This window comes from Acinonyx jubatus, chromosome A2, assembly GCF_027475565.1.
Source record: "Acinonyx jubatus isolate Ajub_Pintada_27869175 chromosome A2, VMU_Ajub_asm_v1.0, whole genome shotgun sequence".
Lineage (NCBI taxonomy): Eukaryota > Metazoa > Chordata > Mammalia > Carnivora > Felidae > Acinonyx > Acinonyx jubatus.
The window spans coordinates 136,942,839-136,958,519 of record NC_069383.1 but is presented as its reverse complement, the minus strand read 5'-3'; the positions used below and the strand labels follow the sequence as shown (position 1 = coordinate 136,958,519).

At 43.4% G+C, this 15,681-nt stretch overlaps 1 protein-coding gene and 1 non-coding gene across 5 annotated transcripts in view; one reads left to right on the top strand and one right to left on the bottom strand.

Moving 5' to 3' along the window:
* Positions 1 to 15,681, top strand: part of PTPRG (protein tyrosine phosphatase receptor type G) — a 709,728-nt gene that overhangs the window by 66,959 nt on the left and 627,088 nt on the right. The gene's annotated exons all lie outside the window — the stretch shown is intronic.
* Positions 8,873 to 8,975, bottom strand: LOC113593615 (U6 spliceosomal RNA). Its single transcript, XR_003413895.1, has one exon. It is a non-coding gene; the product is annotated as a U6 spliceosomal RNA (small nuclear RNA).

Genomic DNA, 15,681 nt, shown 5'->3' with positions numbered 1-15,681 from the left:
ACAGCCATATTACAAGCATGATTTGGTGGCATGGGACTTCTATTCTTGATGTTAAAATAACATCCAGCAAAGGGAGTTGGTGGAAAAACAAGTTGTCAGCTAGGAGAATGAAGGGTAAGTAAGGTAGGATATCCCTAAAGTTGTATTGTGTTAATTTAGCAAGTTCAGAACTTTGAAGCATATTAGTTTTTTCTTGGGAGGGTCCTACTGTCCAATATTGTACTATACCTTCACGAAGCTATGAAAATAGCACTGACATTTCTTGGAAGTTTTGGATATTTATTGGCAACAATGTATATGGTGGGGTCTCTGGGAGAGGGTCCTGCACCCCCCCCTTTTTTTTAATACTTATTTTTGAGAGAGAGAGAGACAGAGTGTGAGCAGGGGAGGGGCAGAGAGAGAGGGAGACACCGAATCCAAAGCAGGCTCCAGGCTCTGAGGTGTCAGCAGAGAGCCTGACGCGGGGCTTAAACCCATGAACCATGAGATCATGACCTGAGATGAAATCGGACGCTCAACCGACTGAGCCACCGAGGCGCCCTGGGTCCTGCCCCTTTTGATCAGTGAAAGCTACTGGGTGGTGTTTTAGTTTTAGTTGGAAGTTACTATTTTCTGTTCCATGTGGTGTCACTAAAAATGCTGAGATGCTATGGCTTTGGCTCGTAAGAGCCAAGAGTCCGATGAGATCCAATGAGGAGGGCCTCATCATTTTGTTGTTGAATCTTACCAATTAGTCTGTAAAGTATTGATTTATGTTATTATTACTGACTCCATTATACAAGACAAAAAGCTGAATCTTGTGCTGATGGCTTCCCTAAGGGCATATTATGAAATGGTAGAGAATGGATTTGATTGCAGGGAACCTACCGCCACATTCTGTGCTCTCATACATATCCCAATGCAATGATAAATTTTTCAGTTACTTAACTGTCATCTGTGACAAATATGAGCATTTTAGTATCTTAGAGAAAGTCTTTTTGAACTTTTATCCCACAGGTGAAATAAGTCCCTTTGGTTGTTTTCTTCACGAAAAAGTCAGGTGGTCTCTGCTTGAATGCTTCCAGCACCAAAGAGTTCACTACTTCACGTTGGCAAACTTTTTTTCTTCTTCTTTTTGTTTTTTATTTTTAATGTTCATTTATTTTTGAGAGAGAGAGTGGGAAAGGGGCAGAGAGAGAGGGAGACAGCTGTCCGTGTAGAGACCCCTGTGGGGCTCGAACACACAAACCATGAGATCATGACCTGAGCCCAAGTCTGCCACGTAACCGGTTGAGCCACCCAGATGCCCCCTGTTAGCAGACTTTTTCCTTGTTCTTCCTCATTTTGAGCCAATCTGAAGGTCAGATCGTTTTCCTAGAATTAAGGTATACAAGATTCTCCTGCTTTCCCAAAGTCAGGTACTCAGAGGAACCTTTGGTAAGCTGAGATGGCATAAAGCCAAGAAGCAATTGTCATTAATTATGTGGAAAATTTTCTGAGCATTCCCAGACCCCCAAAAAATTATCTTAGGTTTTTCTGATACTTTAGGACACATCTTGCTAATGGATGCACAGAATAAATCGAGAGAAAGCACAGATGCTCGCAGACGCATTTCAAAGCTATGGCGGTTTGATGCTGAGTTGCTGAGTGTAGTTCAGGGAAGAGCTTGGTGGGGCCGCTCTTCAGCCTCCGTAAGGCTCGCTGGAGAACAGACTCTGAATGCTATTTTTGCTTTTCACCTTTTTCTTTTTTTATAAAAGTGAAAATCCTCTTTGGATTTCTTTCGATTAGTAAAAATAGGTACTAATGCAGGTCTCTTTTGAGAGCAAAGTGGTGTAAGGCCAACTTCTAAAAAGCAGGATATATCTATATTGCTATCTCTGTTTAAACATACAAGCAACTGTGGGGCACCTGGGTGGCTCGACCGGTTAAGCGTCTGACTTTGGCTCAGGTCATGATCTTGCGGTTCATGGGTTCAAGCCCTGCGTCGAGCTCTGTGCTGACAGATCAGAGCCTGGAGCCTGCTTCGGATTCTGTGTCTCCCTCTCTCTCTGCCCCTTCCCCACTTGTGTTGTGAGTCTCTCTGTCTCTCAAAAATAAATAAACATTAAACATACAGGCAACTAAATGCTCTAGATGTTTTCTTTTTGTTTTTGGGAACAGCTTTATTGAGATAGATCCATATACCATACGGTTCACCCATCTAATATCCGCAGAGCTGTGCAACCATTATAAGAATCAGTGTTAGAACGTTTTCAGCACCCTGAAAAGAAAGCCCATACCGATAACAGAAACCTCCCCGTTTCCCCTCAACTCCCCCTAGCCCCAGGCATTACTAATCTGCTTACTCTTTGTATAAGTTTTCCCATTCTGGACACTTCATAGAAATGAAATCATACAACATGTGGCCTTTTGTGACTGGCTTCTTTCACTTAGCATAATGCTTTCAAGCTTCATTCATCGTCTATGTATCAGAACTTCATTCCTTTTTATGGACAAATAAGAATAGTCCACTTATGAATATACCACATTATGTTTATGCATTCATCACTTGATAGACATGGGAGTCATTTCCATTTTTTGGACATTATGAATAATGCTGGTATAAACGTCTGTTCCAAATTATTTCCGATGGAACCGTCTGGTGTGTCCCTGGTCCTGCATTTTATGTACTTGGTGGTTAATCTGAGCCTCATATTTTACATGGTAAAATCTCGTGTTGTTGCTTTTAGTCCGGCTCCACCTTGCTGGATGTTTGGAATTTGGTTTCTTTGATCTACTGTGTGATCTGTTCATTCCAACCTTGTACACTGGGTCAGTTGATTAAATCTCCACTGAATCTTCACTGAAATCCTAGATCAAAATGCTGTTCAGTATAGGGTGGCTTCTTGGCCACATGGCTTGTTACTGTGGGGGAGGCAGGGCCACCTCCTTCCAGCCACTGGTCTCCGTACAGTTTGGGGACTAACACACTTTCATGTTAGTATCAAGTATTTTAAGTCATAAAAACACTTTTTAAAAATTTCTGCCAGCACCCAGATGGTCTGGTGTCACAGGATCATCTTTGTCATTTTCTTATCTCTTGTGAAGTTCGTTAGTTGTTTCATGTTCTAGCTCAGACCAGAATTTGAATTCTGGCTTTTGCACTAACTACTTAGTGCCAGAACGACATTGGGCACGTTACTTGAAGTTCAGTTAATTTTCTCATCTGGAAAATGAGGATAATAGTAGCCCTGACCTCACAAGGTTGCTGAGAGGGTGGAATGAAGACAGAAATCCATGCAGAGGACTCGTCGTGGGCCAGGCACACTGGTGAGGGCTGTATTTCAGGGAAGAAAATGGAGGCCAGGGAATTTTCTGTGACTTTCTCAGTGCCAAAGCTAGAGCGACATGGATCCAGTCGAACACTTCCTGTTCCTTTGGCGCCTTGTTCCGGTTTCAGTTTCTGAAGGAAATGAAGCTCTTTGTGATCTTGGAGCACACACCTGTGGAACTTGAGATTTCTTAGGAATTGACCCGGCTCTGCCCTGCCTCTTCCTCAGCATTTCTGTGTGTGAGTTTAGTTTATCATTGTTGGCCCTACGCCACAAAGATGTCAGTCACGTCTGAAACTGTGCTGGTCACCCGATAGAGAAAACTGCACAGGAACACAGCCCAGCCCTTTGAGGATCTGCCTGCCTAGCTGATGGTGATAAGTGACGATAGCCATCTTATCATTCAACTCTGTGAATTATTATTTATTTAGACTGGAATAATCTCGTTAAGAGAACTGTGTGTAATCTCTGCATCATAATCAGATTTCAGTTTATCACTTGGAGCTGTGACTCAGTCTTGTGGAATTTTAAGGACATAATTTAAAGAAAACATTCCTGCTTGCTCTTTTAGAAGGGCGTTTGTTGGACTTACATTTGTCAAACCTTTAGCTACTATTTTCAAAGTTGTGGTACCGAGTTATTATTTCCAGATACTCACATAGCCTGGCCCTTTGAGGCCTTAGAACAACTGAAAAGGCTGAGGGAAGAGCGGCATCTGATTACTAATTCTCTTCAGATACTGTTATGGAATGGATAACTGATGTTTTTTGTATTCAAGATGAAGGATATTCAAGTCAATATTTGTATGTCATTATTTTCTTTCTGTTACGCTGAGCAAAATGTCAGCACTGTACCATAGAGCAGTGTTTCTCAAATTTATGTATAGACATCTTATCAAAGGGAGAAGCATCTTGCAAGAACTCTGTGAATTTATCCAAGCCCCACAAACACAAGATATTTCAGTTTTGTTGCATGAAAGTGTCTTTTGACTGCCAGTTACCAGGTTTTTTGCCTGGTTTGTATTTGGGAGTATTTTATTTTTAGTTATTCATAGAAATAAAAACAAATCTTGAACTTTTGACTTTTGAAAAGACTATACTGTTCTTCTAATTCCGTTTTGAGAGACCTTGCCCTAGAGGTGAGCCCACCGGTAGGAAGTGAGGGAACTCTGATGGTCTCCAGGAGGTTGTAGTTTGTAGTAGATTGATAAAGTTCTAGATCAAATCGTATGATGCTGTCTTCTGAGATTTTGTTTGCTTGCAAAGATGCAGATCATTTTTTAAAAATTACATACGTGTAACTTAAATATATGTATGATTTGTCAACTTCAAATATTAGGCAGTCTTATTTAGAGTGGACATGCATGTTGTTCTTTAACACCTGGTATTTGTGCTGTACTGTCCTTGTGTTTTTTTAAAGTTTATTATCTTTTAGTGATCTCTACGCCCAACGCGGGGCTCAAATTATGACCTCGAAATCAAGAGTCACACGCTCTTCCGACTGAGCCATCCAGGTGCTCTGTCCTTGCATTTTTGCCTTGGCCCGACCTCCTTGAACTACACCGTTGCTCTGTCACTTTCTGACATGGCTTCTTACCTGGCACCTGCCTGTCCTATTTGTGGCTTTGGGACAACTTAAGAAGGAGAAGATGATGCCTCAAGTGTGTTACCTGGATGTGTACTTGCCTGTGAGTGCGGAAGCTGTATTAGTTTCCTAGGGGTGCCACAGCAAAACGTCAAACTTAAAAGGAGAATCTATTCTTTACCTCTTTTTCCTTCTGGTGGCTATCAGTATCCCTGGACCCTGTGACTCCATCTCTGTCCGGTGGTCGAGCTGCCTCTGCCTCTTCTGCCTGTCAAATCTCCCCTTGGCCTCACTCTCCTAAGGATACTTGTCGCTGGATTTAGAACTCACCTGGATCATCGAGGAGCAATATCTCCTGTTAGAATCCTTAACTTAATCACACCGAGGCTTGTAAGGGAGTGTTTGCTCTTGATGATACAACGTGGTGTTCGCAAGTTCTGGGCATTAGGACATAGACTTTCTCTCTTTTGGAGGGGGGAGTCAAGGGTCACTATTTAGCCCCCTACTGTAGCCTAAAGCTCTAGATTTCTTCTAGCTGACAGAAACACCAGTGCCGAATGCCGGATGCTCAGCAGTCTCAAGAGCTGCCGCTTTGCTTTCCAGGAAACTGGGTGATACACTGGTCTGTTGCATCCTTCTCTGTTTTTTGGTTCAGTAAAAACTTGGCACGTACCAGGCACCGCGTAGGCGTGGAGGGATACCCTTCAAAGCATTACAGATGCCATGTCTGTCTTTAATTGGGTTTGCATTCCACTGGAGACTTGCAGTGGGTTCCTTCTTCTTTGAATTCTTACCACCCGCTAACCCGTATGGACGTCTCTCTCCCTCTGTCTGCCCTCTCAGAGAGTCCTGCCCAGCGTCCACTGTTGACAGCTTCGTTTCTGGTTGAGCACTTTATGTGAACATGAAAATTCATAGCAGCCTTAGCGGAGGAAATGAAGCTGATGTGGTTGGTGGGCAAGGGACAGCCATCACTGTCTCGCCACTTGCCCAAAATGAAAGCTACCCTCTGGAGAACTCAGAGTAGAACGTGGGGTATGTGACATGACTGTATTTCCAACACTAAAATGGGCTATATCTCTTCATCGTGTACTGTAAGTTGATCATCGTCAGCATGACCGTCACTGTGGTCGTCATTCTCTTTGTCTTCATCATTCTCTTCCTCCTCATGATCACAACTTGTAGAGCATATTTGAAAGCTCAGACCCTGTGCCAAGTATGTTTTGTGCATTACCATATTTGATTCCCTTACAATTCCCAAAGGGAGCTCCTATTATCATTCCACTTAACAGATGAGGCAAATGAGTCCCAGAGGAGAGGTTACCTGTTTATATTCCTGTGGCTAGCCCACGTCTGAGCTTTTTGATCCAGAGCCTGAGTTTTGCCAGTAAACAGCCTGCCTCTTCACTCATCCTGCACTATGGGCTTTCAGGTTTTAAAGAAATGAAGGCTAACAACAGACGGTAGTTATTTGAAAGGCAGTGCAATGATGTATTCAAGGTCCATTTGCTTTGGGATATTTCATGTCTCGTCTGGTTTCTTCCTAGTTCACTTTCAGAATATAATGGATCTGGAATGAACAGGGCCCCAGTGTTTGGAGTTTCTTTTCTCTCCCTTCACTGCTTTAAATGGGAAGGTCTTTGCGGATCAGAGGAGAGGTTAATGGATTGCGTGGTATCCCTCAATGTTTGGGGGTTTCCAAAGAGCTTGCTATGGAGATGTGGGGAAATAAGGGGGGTGCTCTGCTAGCTTTGATGGGAGGAGGTCCAAGCAGGTTGTTTTCTGATGAGGTGCAATTAGGGGCATATTTACAGAGAAGGAGCTGAAGCTTAACTGTTTGGTCATCTCCTTGGAGTAACCTGTTGGCTCTGAAATACCCCTGGTTCTAGTGAATGAATGGAATTACTGTCCTCCCTCAAATAGATACAGAACACCTACCATAAAGCATTGTTCTTGGTGTTGGAGATACAGCAGTGACCAGAAATAGTTGAAATCCCTTGTGTCCAAGGGCGCTCATAGAAGTGGGGCAAAATGGAAACCAAAGGAAAGCAAGAAGCCACGGCACATGGTTATCCTGTGGACTACAGCTGTGGCGTGAGTAGTTTGTTAAGCAGTGATTATTTTTATTAATGTGGGGGAGAGACATTTTACAAACGTTAATTTCCCCTTGCTTTCTTTATTAATGTATTTTTTAAAGGAAAATCCCTGAGTTAGTCCTGACTCTCATTTAGGTAAATGTTTCCAATTCATTTAAAGCTTATCAGCTTCTGTTTTGTACCACTGCAGATGGGTTTGTGGTTCTGTTTAAAAGCTGGGCCAGAAGTACTTATATAGAAACTTAATCCGGGTTTAGAAGTGTCAACAGATGCCTCATGAAATCTGACAGGGATTAAGAAACAAAAGTAATTTCTTTGTTTGGTTTGGGGAAGGGTGGGACCCAAATCTAGGTGCTTGGTCATGAGCGGTGGTGATTTCAGTGCTTATGCCTTTTAGAAAAATTAAAAGCAGGGAGTAAACCTTTCCTGCTACAGAGATCTGAGATTTAGAATGGATGGGTCTAATTTTGTTTTGCATTTATATTTAATGGTCCAGGTCTCTTTCCCGTGGGCCAGTGCACATTTAGCTAATGAATGCAATTCTGAGGAGACCTTGCCGGCAGTAAGGAGGTCTTCCCAGCCTCCCCATCTGGAAGCCCCAGAGGGAAATCTGGCTCAGTGACCTGCGGGGCCATGCAAGGCTTACCTGCGGACTTGCTTCCGCACTCTCCACTCGCCTGGATTGTTAGTTGATAAAAATCAAAGGCCCAGGCAGAAGCCCAAGTGCCGACCCTGAGTTATTAAATCGGCTCTTCTGGCCTTTTTTTTTTTTTTTTTTTTTTTTTTTTTGTTTCGCAGCCACAGAGCTGCCCACCAGCCACAGACCCTGACCCCGTGCTGTGGTGTGTGCCTTTCTCCGCCTCGGGCTGTCAGCCCTCCAATTTGTAAAGCCATCGTTAAATTGAGTTCAGACTGTTGACTCCATTTTTCTCCTGCACAGTTTGTCAGTTCTCTCCGCTTTGCTGCCTGGTGTGAGGACTTTCCTTGGCCGGCCTCGGGGGAACTTCGGTTCAGTTCCCGGATGCCCGCTTCGGGTTTGGGGGCAGCCCGCGGCCCTGCGCTGGCGTTGGGAAAGTAACCTGGGCATGCGCAGTGAGGTGGCCTGCCACTCCCACGACAGGTGCCCCTGTGCCAAGGGCGCTGCTGGGTAAAGGGCGGTCTGAGCTCTCTGGAGGCTCCACTGTGTTGGCCTTGCTGCACTTTGTACGGATCAGGCCCCTCCTGACCTGGGGAACTCTTGAGCTCCAGATCTGGCTGGAAAATAAGGAGGCTTTTGCTTGTGGCTTCTGGTTATTCTATACATAGTGGAAGCTTAAATCTACAAGCATGTATATATTTAAAAATTAAGAGTAGCTTTTGATCCTGAGTAACCAGGGAGCAGATGGGTGGAAGTTTTTCTTTATTAATTTTAATTTTCTTTTTTTTTTAAGAGAGACAGAGAGCGAGAGAACCTACGAGTAGGGGACAGGCAGGGAGAGAATCCCAAGCAGGTTCCACACTCAGTGCTAAGCCTAGTTTGGGGCTGTATCTCCTGAACGATAAGATCATAACCTGAGCTGAAATCAAGAGTGTGGCGCTTAACTGACTGAGCAACCCAGGCATCTCAGAAGTTTTTCCTTTATGAAATTATTGTAACAACGAAAGCGAAGTGGAGGACTGCCATTTTGCATCCACTAATGAATTAATTGCCAAATGTAGGCATGGGCATTAACAGTGAGTTAATCCTATCACAAAAAGACAACCAGGTATCTTGAGCCCCCAGTGATAGAACACATTACCTCTTAGGAAATAGTCTTGCAACACCCTACTCCCTTCTACCTTCCACTCCTCCCCCTAGAAAAACCCCACATAAGGCTGTTCAAGTGTCCAAATATCCATTTTTTCCCCCTAAACTATATAAGAAGCACGGAACACTTCACAAATTTGCCTGTCATCCCTGTGCAGGGGCCATGACAATCTTCTATCATTCCAATTTTAGTATTTGTGTTGCTGAAGTGAGCACTGTCCAACCACCAATTTAAAGGCATTACAGAGGTCTGGCTGGAATACGTGGTGAACAGCACCATAGGAATACAAAAGGCAAATTCCAGACTGACCAAAGGTCTGGATTTTTGAATGAGTAAATTGCAAGGGGGAAATAGAGAGGAAGAGGAAAACCATAAAGATTTTAAAAGATATACTGGTCAAGCTCTGTGTGGACCTTATCTGGATCCTGATTCAGATGAATTAACAAGTAAAAACTAGGCATTTGGAGGGACACCTGGTTGGCTCAGTTGGTTAAGTGTACAACTCTTGATTTTGGCTCAGGTCCTGATCTCACGGTTTGTGAGATCGAGCCCTGCGTTGGGTTCTGTGATGACAGCGTGGAACCTGCTTGGACAGACAGGTGCTCTCTCTCTCTCTCTCTCTCTCTCTCTAAATAAATAAATAAACAAACTTTAAAAATAAACAAAAAAACCAGGCATTTGGAAGCTTGGGCATCGTGTATGGGATTGCGGCTTCTCTGTGGGGTCTTTGTGTTTGTTGGAAATTTTCCAGACTTAGAGATAAAAAAGGGAGCTAGGGTAAGGTATCTCCAAAAAAGCTTTTCCTAATATAAAAGCCACATGTGTTCATTGTAACAAACACAGATAATATAAACATGCTTCTGAGTTAGTTACTTTGAATACCTTAGTGCATTTTTGTATATACTTGTCTTAGATTTTTAAAAAAAAATTTTTTTTTTCAACGTTTATTTATTTTTGGGACAGAGAGAGACAGAACATGAACGGGGGAGGGGCAGAGAGAGAGGGAGACACAGAATCGGAAGCAGGCTCCAGGCTCTGAGCCATCAGCCCAGAGCCCGACGCGGGGCTCGAACCCGTGGACCGCGAGATCGTGACCTGGCTGAAGTCGGACGCTTAACCGACTGCGCCACCCAGGCACCCCTAGATTTTTTTTTTTTTTGATGAAAATTGTATTCTGTTGTAATGTGCCCTTTTCATTGAAGTATTCGTTTTACGTGTTTTAGGCCATTAGTCTTCTGAAACCTTTAGAATTGACCATTGAGAAGTGTTGAGTTTAATGCTTGTACCATGATTTTATTTAACTATTTCTTTATTGTTAAATATAGGGTCTTACAGTTTTAGATATTATAATGAGTTCTGTGATGAAAATCCTTCTAACTAAATCCCAACACTTGGCCTACTTTCCTAAAATAAATTCCTCGGAAATCTCAGGCAGTATTTGTCCCTAGTGTTTTGGATAGCTTTTGCTTGCACACTTTGCTCATGAAATGTTCTTAGCTTTCTTTCAGAATAGTAAGCCCCATATTTTCGATAACCTTCCTGTTTCATAAACGTGTCAAGATGTCCATGGGTATTCACACCTGCCTGTTGTTCCCTTGATCTTTGAAAGACACCCTATTCTCATTGGAGCTTGGAAGGAAGATACCATCCTTACTAGTTAGGTGTGGCCTTGTGGTGTCTGTGAAATAACATGAATATTCAGCATTTCACCAAACTAAAAACAGTGAGGCCTGCACTGCACTTTGACATTAATTAGTGTGAAGGGGAAATTTCCTTGGTAAGCACGGTAGAGTGTTGGAAAGGCAGTAGCTCCAGACTGTGCAATATAGACATTCCAGGCAGATTTGGGGGAAGAACATAATCCTGCCCTCACTAGTGTTTTAAAATGCTTGTGTTGGGTAGCTTGGGTGTAGTCAGCAGCTAGGGTTGTTCAGAGACCTTGTAGAAACATCTATTTTGTGATCAGGGGTCTCCTCCCGTGTCTCCGTCCTATTTTTCTCGTCCTCACCCTGGCAGCGAGAGACTGGACCATCCTGGAAACGATGGGCGTGAAATTGCATCGTGTTTCTGAATTCCATACGGGAGTTTATCTATTTCTTGTCCCTGGATGAGGGGACTTTGGTAACTAAAGAGTGAGATGTTTGGTGTTGGAGGTGGGTAAATGAGGGAGTGGTAGGAAAGGTCTTTTTGTGCCTATAGATAACAGAAATATGGGTCAGATTTTAAAAGCTCGAGGTGAAGTCGCTCATCTGATTTCACAGTGCTCATGAAAACAAGACTCCACCTAGGCCTTCTGTGAAGGCAGCAAACCGAAGTGCTTAGGACCCCCTCTTAGCCTTGTGTAATCCCAATGATGTGGAGGGTTTTTGGTACAGGCCTTGGAGAAAAGTGATTAACTCTAGCTTGGTGGTGAAAAGCAAAGGTTTTGTCATGCCGACAGGACTGAGTTTGCATCATAGCCATGCCACACGTAGTTTTGTGATCTTTGGCAGATGATGTGAACTTGTGCCTCCATTTTCCCATTTGTAAAATGGTGGGCAGTAATCTCACAGGGTGGCTGTGAGGGGTAAATGAAATAAAAGTGAAGTAATAGATATGTTTACAGTGATCAGAGCAGTGCCTGGTGTGTAATAATGGCTTAATAAATAATAATTACTGATATGCTAGCTCTTTTAGAGGCATTTTAAGGCATCTGAGCTAGCGTGATGATTGCATATAGTCGGCTAATGCTTGTTACACTGTCAGTTTGGTTGTATAATAGGTTTTATTCAACTCTTCCAGATGGACTGGGATACCCTTTGGTTTGAGTTGACCCGTTTACACCCTACAGAAAGGAACAGATGAGGCTTCCAGTTTTTCCCCTTATCGGGCTCTGCGGAATCCAATCCATTATGTATATGGCACCTACCCTAGCAGGGGATGATCACGCTCATGTTTAAATTATACTGCGCACCTACAGAGTTTGAGCAGATGTGTGAATATTAAGTTATTAATAACTAATTGGGTGCTAATTACGTTCCCTGGAGTTCTTGGAGCTGATAAAGAGGTGTCATCTACTGTGTCAGGCCTCTGTTCAGACCTGGAAAATCGTTTTTGGCAGAGGTGCCGAAGTAAACTTTTGAGCTCTAGCTTTCCAACGTCATCTCCCGCAAGCCTTGGTTTTATTTTTATGTGCGGCGTGAAACCTTCCTGATGAAATTGATGTGGCTTCTGGTAAGTGGGAGCTCCATTTGCAAAGAGGGGATAGCCAATACGCAACCCTAGTGTTTCAACTGTGAGGAGATGAGCAAGAACTAAGAGTCATCTCGGGGAAGAACTAAACAATGTTGCAGGGAATTCAGGAGTGCGTGGGTTTTTGGTGTAGTTGGGGAGATGCCTCTAGTTTTGAACTTGGATCTTGCAGGATTTAGTTTCAGCCCTAAGGATGTGCGTCTCGCACTTGCCTCCCCAAATCCCATCAGTCGTTCCACCTCCATTCCAATTGGTAATTGTCTGGCTTTTGTTAACTGGAAGGAAGCTTTGCGTTAGAAATCCTGGATGCAAGTCTGCATGCTAGGAATATGTTCCACGACATCTAACATTTATGGAACCTTACCGAGTTAAAGGAACTATTTTTTTTTTTTAAGAAAGCAAGAGAGAGGGAATGTGTGTGTGCTTGTGCACAAGTGGGGGAGGGGCAGAAGGAGAGGGAGAGAGAATCTCAAGCAGGCTCTGTGCCCAGTGTGGAGCCCAGCTCCGTGCTCCATCTCACGACTGTGAGATACGACTTGAGCTGAAATCAAGAGTTGGACGCTTACGTGACTGAGACACCCAGTTGCCCTGAAAGGAGCTATTTTTTTAATGTTTATTTTTGAGACAGACAGAAAGCAGGTGCACGTGTGAGTGGGAGAGGGCAGAGAGAGAGAGAGGGAGACGGAGGATCCGAAGCAGGTTCTGTGCTGACAGCAGAGAGTCTGATACGGGGCTCGAACTCACAAACCTTGAGATCATGATCCGAGCCGAAGTAGAGAGCTTAACTGACTGAGCCACCCGATCGCCCCTAAAGGTGCTGTTTTTAATGTGATAATCATTGAAAATACTACCCTCTCTTCATTTTATCTTTCATTACATGTCCGTGTTAGATTGCTAGAACTTTTCCCTCCTACTCTGGAAAGGCAAGATACTCATTTGTCTTAAAGTCAATACAATGAGAGAAGGTGTTGCCCTATGATTGACAGAACCCATTTGCTGCTAGGGAGTTGTTAGAATATTAGGGTTGCCTGGTTTGCTTTGTCTTTTAAAATTAGCTTCATAAATGCACACAACTGAAGAGACTCCCAAGCTTCGGTTCTTACTTTTCCTCCTACCCAACTAAGAGCATTAAAAAAAAAAATCAAAGCATGTCTAGACCAGGGGTAAAAGTATACTTTCAGTGATATAAGGGCAAACTGAAGATGAAAGTCAACAAATGGAAGCCTGGGTTTAGCAAATATTGACAGCGATTAACACCTCTTATTGGTCAAATTGGCAGAAAACCCCGTGTTTGGGTTGAACCACAGAAAGTAAAAACTACCCAGTTGGGCTGTGGTTGACGGCTTTGTCCACACTACACATAGCACTTCCATCCTGTGTGTTCTGCTCTCTGAAATCCCTTTCTGGTTGGGGCCTTGTTGGCTCTGAGTCGTAGTGGAAGAAAGGTCTGTCTGATGTTCAGGTTTCCAGCTTCCCTTGCAGCTAATACAGGGGCATTGACCTGGACGCCACTCGTTACATACATCTGCCTCGGACTTTGGATCTGTTTGTTGCTCATATTGCGAAGACACAGGGACAGAGGAAAAGCCATTTGGGCAGTGGCTAAAACATCCTGTTGACAGGCGGCAGTGGTGGTTGGAGGACCTCTTTTGCCTTAACTGGCTTGGCTCCTGAGCTTCGTTATCTAGCCCAGAGGTTGGCACTTATTTATTTATTTATTTATTTTTCTTTTGATAGTAAATATTTTGGGCCCTGGGGGATATACAGTCTTGTTTGGAACTACTCAACTCTGCCGTTGTAGCGAAAGCAGCCATGGATGATATATGGATTTGGATATAGTTTGCCAGTTCCTGGTCTAGCCTCCCTGGTGGTTCTGGGGCTCATCTACCTCTTACTTGCTGTAACTTCTTTTTCTTACATTGGGCAGAGTTGGTTTATTTTTCTTGCCTCTAGGATGCTCATTTCTACTTGGAGACTCCTTAGTCCTAATTTACTGTGTGGAGTGGCTGTAAAATCCCACCTTCTTTATATAGACACAAATAGGGGCTGTTCCTACCTCCAAAGAGATATAAGCTCTTTTCAGGTGAAATATGGCTCACTCCTTCTCTGCAGTAGATCATTTAATTCTTAACTGAACTTCTACTCTTCGTCTAAAACTCTTCTGCCCATTCAGAAATACTTCCATTTGAAACTCCCTGCCCCCTCCTCCCAGGGTTCCTGTGTACCCCTTACTCAGTCTACTCCAGTGGTTCCTTCTGTATAATTGTAGTATGATATCAAAATTAGGAGATTGGCATTGTCACATTCATAGACTGTGTTCAGATCTCACCAGTTTTGCACACACTCAATTGTGTACGTGGTATGTTTATGTGTGTATTTCTGTGCATGTAAAAAAAAAACACATTTTTTTATTCTTTATTTATTTTTGAGACAGACATATAGAGAGATGGAGCGCAAGGAGGGGAGGAACAGAGAGAGAGGGAGACACAGAATCCAAAGCAGGCTACAGGCTCTGAGCTGTCAGCACAGAGCCTGACGCAGGGCTCAAACTTACGAACTGTGGGTTCGTGACCTGAGCCGAAGTCAGACGCTTAACCGACTGAGCCACCCAGGCCCCCCTCTGTGCATTTTTATCATATGTTTAGATTCTGGCACTAGAACAGTCCTGCATCTTTACTGTGGTAGTGGTTACATGAATCTAAAGAAGATGATGCCATGTGCTACCCTTTTATTAGCTACATTGAGCCCACCCCTAACCCCTGGCTATCATTAATTCATGGTCATTTCAAGAATATTATATGAATGGAATTACACAGTATATAACCATTTGGGGTTGGCTTTCTTCACTCAACAGAATTCCCCGGACCCATCCAAGTTGTTGGTCCCTTTTTGTTGCTAAGTCATATTCCGTGGGATGGATGTAGTCTGGTTTGTTACACAGTTTATCTGTTAAAGGACTTCTGGGTTCTTACAGTCTGGGTATATTCCAAATAAAGCTGCTATGAATGTTCATGTACAGGTTTTTGAGTGAATCTAAGTTTTCATTTCTCTGAGATAAACACCCAAGAGTGTACTTGCTCGGTCGTGTGGTAAGTGCATGCTTAGTTTTGTAGGAAACCAACCAACTATTTTCCTTAACTGGGTGCACGACAGCGTGGATTGCTAGTGTTGGAAGCGTTCTTGGTTATCTTTCTTTCTTTCTTTCTTTCTTTAAGTTTATTTATTTTGAGAGAGAGAGAGAGAGAGAGAGAGAGAGCCAGGGAGGGGCAGACAGAGTCAGAGAGAGAGAGAGGGAGAGAGAGAAGAATCCCAAGCAGGATCCCCATGGAGCCCTATGCGGGGCTCAGTCCCATGACCGTGAGATCATGATCTCAGCTGAAATCAAGAGTCGAGTCAGACACTTAACGGGTTGAGCTACCCAGCTGCCCCCATCTTTCATTTTGTTCTTTTCCAAACCATTATCTGGGTTAATTTTACTAAAACAATAATTGCAGCTGTCTGACATGCCTGATATTATACTAAGCACCATGCGCATAGTATCTTATTTAATCTGTATAACAACTCCTCAAGGGAAGGCCGATACCACAGTTTCTCTAGCGAGGGAAACTGAGTCACAGTGTAATTGTTCAGGTTAACCCAGGACATTAAGAGGCAGATCCCACAATGCAAATTCTGTCTTTGGAGCTAGTG